The following is a 7,224-nucleotide window of genomic DNA, read 5'->3' as shown; positions in this document are numbered from 1 at the left end:
ATGCATTTAAATGACATTTCACTCTTTAATAATGAAGCTATTAATGCAGTTACCAAAATAAATAGGAAATAAAACAAAACCAAACCCTCTGATATAATGCTTTTTATCACAGGAATATGATCACTACATGGTCATACATCTAATGAGTGATGTGATAATGAATGTAATAAATGCATAAATATGTAAAAAAATTAAAATATATTATTTAATGGATGCCTCCTTATATATTTAAAAGTAACCCACATAAAGATTCAGTTAAATGGAGCAAGATTCAGTTAAATGGAGCTACCTAAAATGTAAGGTAGCTTTATCTTTCCTATCTTTGTACTCAAAGTTCTGTTAATACTTGAGGAGAAAAAGTAAAAGGATCTGTAGGATCTACTTTCATGTCTATGTAAGAATCATATGTAGAATTGTACTCACTTGCCAGTGGCCCAGGAAAAACTTGCTTCAGAACTATTTTTAAAAACAGGTAATGGGTTTTTACTATTATTTTAAATAAACACTTTAAAAATTTGTCCTTAGGTTTCAAAAATGTCTCAGAATTCATTATTCCTTTTTACCTAAACACCAAATGTAAAACTATGAACTATTTCTCTATGATGGTGAACAGGTATTAGCTATAGTTACAAAGAGTTCATTTGCAAATTAGTTAAGATTCTACATACAGGACTTAGAATAATGTTAAAAGTGCCAGGCTTATTTAATTATAAGAAAAGAGATAACAGCTTCTTATGGAAGCAGTTCCCATACTAAACTTTATGTAACACTAAATTTTTTTTCTCTTTTTTCAGTTATTTTCATTTATGCATACTCTTTGTACCATGTTCGGAGTTTGAGGTGGGGGGGAGGGGAGGATATAATATATGGAGAATGTGGCCTTAAAATCCTCCTTTTCTTCAATTACATGATCAAATACATTTTACCACAAGAGATTCAAGTTTCAGTGAACTGTCATTTAAATTTAATTTAAAATGAAGGGATAAATATATACTATTTACCTCATCTTTAATGATTTTCATGAAAGGAAATATGACTCTCACATTAGTTGCTGTTCTTAAAAGCTGGTAGCATTGATCTACAAAAACTTGTTTTGAAGGATTAGACTTTAGCTGAAGTTTACTCCATATGAAAATCAGCTCCCTGTAAATGAGAAAAAAAGAGAAATATCAAAGATACAGTTTATTCAAATACAGACGTTAGCTGTCTTTCCCTGATTCTGTAGTGCCCTGGCTGGGATGTATACAAAGTGGGTGTAAATGGATATTAAGTTAACTTCCAGGCTACTTCCACTACCTATTTGGGACTAATAGAAGCTAGGAGAAAAGGTGAGATTAGAAATCGCAATTTGCTGTATGGAGTGCATTCTAATTATATGCCAACAAACCTAAGGCATCTCCAGTACTTGATCAAAACAAATTCTAATCTCAGTATACCAATATTAATGATATTGCTTAAAAAATTTAACTTTGACCTTTAATTAATACCCACTTGCAAATTTAGAAATCAATGTTGTAGAATTTCTGCAAAGAAGAAATGGTTCATACTTTTCAATCTATTAAGATACCAAAAGTACTACAGATTAAAAGTGTAAGTATATTATAGTACTGATTCTGAAATTTTGTTTTATATCATCTACTCTTCCATTAAGATGTAGTATTTTAAACAGACAAGCTATGGACCATTTAAAGTATTTCACAGGTAGATTCTTTTCTAAAATATGGCCAAGGTTGTTAGATGAACAAGGTAGGAGCAGTGGGTTCTGAGGCAAAGGAAATCATAAGATATAATTGTTACATTTGGATATCACATTTTAGCAAATTAGAATTCCTTGAAAATTGTCATAAAAGTTACATAAGACATCATAATCTAAAACGTATTAAAATAATTGATGAAAATGTTTAAAAAAAGAGTGATATACTGAGAATGTACTTTGAACCCAGCACATACAGCTATTAAATCTAAGGACAGCTTGACTACTATCATGAAGGTATGCATACTCTATTTAGAGAGACAACACAGAACACAAAACAAAAAATGATGGCAAGCAACACAGAAAGTAAAACCAAAATTCCTCTTCCATTTCACACTAGCTGTGTGGGTGTTCCTAAGCTTTCGTCCACCACTCACTTTTTTTTGGCACACATATTCCTTTGGAAAGCTCACCAGGTTTCACACCATGTTCCCAAATCTCTAGCTCTGACTTCTTTCCCAGTTTCCACAACTGGATATTTCAACTTAGATTGGTTTCTATCACTTTAATCCATTTAGAACAAATCAAATTCCTGCAAAATTGATTACCTTTTCCTAGATCAATGACACTAAACATTTCTCTAACCTGTCTGGTTCTAACCTGCTTGTTTTTCATAGTCTTTATATTTTTATTATATTTTTGCCCACAGTTATATCATTCTTTCTCAATGCTACCACGTTAGGCTCTTTAATTTTCCATATGTACTTCTATAGGGGTTGCTAAACTGATCTGCTTCCAGCCTCCCAGATTATTTCATTTAGTACTTGTTCAATATGCCTTGTGGTGTTAAAAGCAACAGAAACATGGGCTTTGGTGTCAGAAGGATCAGGATTTGAATCCTGGGCGTTCTTCTAGGTTGGTTTCCTCAGTGTCAGTTAATGTGCTTCATTTATTCTCATTTTTTGTTGTGCTGATTGCTCTACTTGGAAAATATTTATTTCTAAGATAAGCTTATCTTTCAGAGTCCATATCAAGTGCCTCTTTTTCATGAAAACCTTCATGAATACCCCAGACTAAAGTGATAACTACTTCAGAACAGATCTTATCTCTCTCATTGATTTAATGCCTTTCATATACTTCCTTGTTTATAAGTCCTGTTTCCCCAACTATTAATACATTGTAAATCTTCTCAATGACACATTATATAGTGGAGGTAGTGAAGAACAGGAGACTGGGAATAAGAGACCTACATTTCAATAGGGCATTACATGCCAACTGAGATGGTACTCCCCAGTTCACAGTGAACCACCATTTTCTAAGAACAGCCCGAATACACAGGGCTGGAACCTCAGTGGCCATGCCTCCTAAGTGACCCTCCTCACTCTCCTTAAAATATTAATTCAGGGATGGGAAACTGACCCCAATTAAGTCAGTCAGAATCCCTGGAATGTTCTCAACTCTAAACTATGAAGCCTGGGGACTGTTGGCATTCTTCTGGTCTGCAACAGGAAAGACTGAAGCCAAATGGCAGAACAGAGATACTTTTAAAAAAAACCCAGCATCTCAACGTCCCTGTTAGCAATTATCTTTGAGGACCACCTATAACCCTGCCCTTTTTGTGGCTCACGTCATACCCCAGTATATATTCAATAAATACTACCTTCTCCCTGAACTAGTTAGACATAGGATGTTATCACTTGGAAACTGACTAGTATAAATTCCAACTCCATTTTGTTACTAGCTTTGTGGCTTTTATCTCTTTTATCCACAGTTTTCTTATAGATAAAAAGAATTAAGAGAGATAAGTGAAAACACCTAGGTGAAATGTCTGGTATATACTGATGTTTAATAAATTGCTCAGACAGTCTTCTTTGTGAAGATGAAAGGGAAAGTTTAATGAAGCTTATGTTTTCCTTTCCAAAAAAGGTCCTTAAAAAAGAAACAACACAGCACTGATTTGGTGTACAAACACATTTCCCAGGTAGCTAACTGCTAATATAACCACCAAGTTATCTAGTTGCAGAGAGACTATAACAAGGTCTATAGCCACCCTTACCACATAGATTTTTTTTCATACTATACCCATTTTATAGTAAGTAATGTTTAGTAGCAGAGGCTGCCTGGGTTTGAATCATTATTTACTAGTTGAATAGTTTGGGCATATTATCTACCCCATAAGATTGCTGGAGTAAATGAGATAATGCATATATAAAGCATAGACTAATGGAAGCACTCAGCAAATATAAGCAGCTGCTATTATTATAATATTCTTATTATCGACGGTGAGAGAACTGGATTAGTAGCTTGCTTCACTGGCTTGAGACAGAGCAAAACTGGACTGTGATCAGGTTTTGTCCTCAGAGAGGGGAGATGAAGAGTAAGCTGAAGACCAAGATGAAACAGACAACACAGACCTTATAAGCTGGAAAGAATCCTGCTCTTGAAGTTACAGTGAAAATCAACTTTTTCGGACCCCAGCACTCAGAAATATAAAGGAGAGAGGTAGAAGAAATAAGAGGGCAGGCGATCAGAACTCAGCCTACTCAGAAGAAAGGACAAAGAAGCAGGCTAAAGATTCCTTTTCAGTTAGGCAGCTGGGAGTCACACACCCAGCTTCTATTCTTAGAAGGTGACTGTGGCCAGGAGCAGGAAAGATAGACACTGTTCTATTTTTAAAGTTCTTCCCTAAAGAGCAGAAATTGGTCAGCCAAGAGAAGAAGAAAATAAAATGTTTTCCTGGTCCTTTTTGGTTTGTTTATACTTGATTCCAGTTTACTTATGAGTGTGTTAAAATGAAAACAATGGATATTCTGTTTAAATAGTTTAATATAGCCAAGGGTAGAGAACATTCCTATCACCATAGGAAAAGATATACTATAATAGTAATGACTATATCCTGTTTCAAAATAACTACATATCAAGAAATGATAATACTTTGAAAACTGTTTAGAAGTGTATGTCTTACCATCATCTCCTGATCCTCTCCTCTATTTGTAATTTCAATTTACATGGTAAACTTCTGAATAAAAATTTGTATATTCTAAGAGTACAGTCCCATAGAAGATAAATCCACTAGTTTCTAGACCCAGTTCTATTAATCAGCTATTTGACTCTATCTCTGAATCTGAAGATTTTAATCTATAAAATCTATAATATATTAAATAAGTTTATCTTTAAACCCCCTTCAAGCTACTGTTTTAAGTATCTAAGAACTTAAAATTTGAAAGCATTTATTAAAAAATGTTTATAGCCCATATCATTTCATATTATGATGTTAGGCACATGAAACCTAGTTTTCTCTGAAGAATTAATGACATGTCAAAGTGGCAGGGTTTTTTTTCTTTTGTGTGTGTGTGTGTGTACTGGGGTAGGGGAGGCAGAAGTTATTAGAATCTTTTCTAATTATTATTCATGATTTCATCTAATAGCACTTAAGGGTTGGTACTAAAAATACTCTCAAACCACATTCTAAATTACATGATTGCTAGATAAATTTGATGCTTCATAATATTCTGCTAATAATTTTTTTTCTGCTAATAATTTTTAACTGGTTTTAAAAATGCTTAGAAAAACTAAGTCACATAATACCATTTATATTAGTGTCCCCAAAATGAGTTACTTAGGTATAAGTCTAGCAAAATATGTATAAGATCTACATGAGGAAAAAATCTAGCAAAATATATATAAGATCTACATGAGGAAAACTACAAAACTCTGATGAATGAAATCAAAGGACTAAATAAATGGAGATATATTCCATGTTCATGGACAGGAGGGCTCAATATTGTCAAGTTATTAGTTTTTCTCAACTTAATCTACAGATTCAATCCCAATCTAAATCCCAGCAGGTTATTTTATGGATATGGACAAACTGTTTATGTGGAAAGACAAAAGACCCAGAATAGCTAATACAATACTGAAGAAGAACAAGTTTGGAGGAATGATACTACCCGACTTCAGGACTTAATATAAACTAACATAATGAAGACAGAGTTGTACTGGTGAAAGAAGAGACATACAGATCAATGGAAGAGAACAGAGAGCTAGAAATAGACCCACATAAATATAGTCAACTGTTCTTTGACAAAGGAGCAAAGGCAATACAATGGAGCAAAGATAGTCTTTTCAAGAAATGGTGCTAGAACAACTAGACATCCACATTAAAAAAAAAAAAAAATAGTCTAGACACAGACCTTACACCCTTCACAAAAATTAACTAAAAATGGATCATGGTCTAAACAGAAAACACAGAACTACAAAACTCCTAGAAGATAACATAGGAGAATACCTAGATGACCTTGCGTATGTTGATGCCTTTTTAGATATAACACCAAAGACATGATCCATGAAAGAAATAATTGATAAGCTGGACTTCATTAAGATTGAAAACTTCTCTGTGAAAGACAATATCAAGAGAATTAAAAGACAAGCCGCAGACTGGGAGAAAATATTTGTAAAAGACTCATCCAATAAAGGACTGTTATCCATAATATACAAAGAACTCTTAAAACTCGACAATAAGAAAACAAACAACCCAATTAAAAAATGGGCCAAAGACCTTAACAGACACCTCACCAAAGAAGATATACAGATAGCAAATAAGCATATGAAAAGATGCTCCACATCATATGTCATCAGGGAAATGCAAATTAAAACAACGAGATACCACTACACACCTATTAGAATGGCCAAAATCTGGGACATGAATAACAAATGCTGGTGAGGATATGGAGCAACAGGAAATCTCAAACACTGCTGGTGGAAATGAAAAATGGTACAGCCACTCTGGAAGACAGTTTGGCAGGTTCTTACAAAACTAAACATACTCTTACCATACGTTCCAGCAATCGTGCTCCTTGGTATTTACCCAAAGGAGGTGAAAATTTATGTCCACACATAAACCTGCACACAGATGTTTATAGCAGCTTTATTCATAACTGCCAAATCTTGGAGGCAACCAAGATGTCCTTTAGTAGATGATGGATAAATAAACTGTGGTACATCCAGGCAATGGAATATTATTCAGCACTAAAAAGAAATGAGCTATCAAGCTATGAAAAGATGCAGAGGAACCTTAAATGCATATTACTAAGTGAAAAAGGCCAATCTGAAAAGGCTACATACTGTATGATTCCAACTATATGATATTTTGGAAAAGGCAGAACTATGGAGATAGTAAAAAAAAAAAAAAAAAATCAGTTGTTTCCAGAGGTGGTGGCAGGGGTGGGAGGGAGAGATGAATAGGCAGAGCACAGAGGATTTTTAGGGCATACTCTGTATGATATTATAGTGATGGATATATGTCATTATATATTTGTCCAAACCCACAGAAAATTAACACCAAGAGTGAACCCTAAAGGTAAACTGTGGACTCTGGGTAATTGTGTCAATGTAGGTTCATTCTTAGTAAAAAATGTACCATTTGGTGAGTGATCTTGATAATGGGGGAGGAAATGCCTTTGTGGGGGCAGGGAATATATAGGGAATGCCTGTACCTCCCTCTCAATTTTGTTGTAAAACTTAAAACTGCT

Source organism: Lipotes vexillifer, unplaced genomic scaffold (assembly GCF_000442215.2).
Source record: "Lipotes vexillifer unplaced genomic scaffold, Lipotes_vexillifer_v1.1 scaffold598, whole genome shotgun sequence".
NCBI lineage: Eukaryota > Metazoa > Chordata > Mammalia > Artiodactyla > Lipotidae > Lipotes > Lipotes vexillifer.
The sequence above is the reverse complement of the archived record's forward strand: the minus strand, read 5'-3'. Positions refer to the sequence as shown.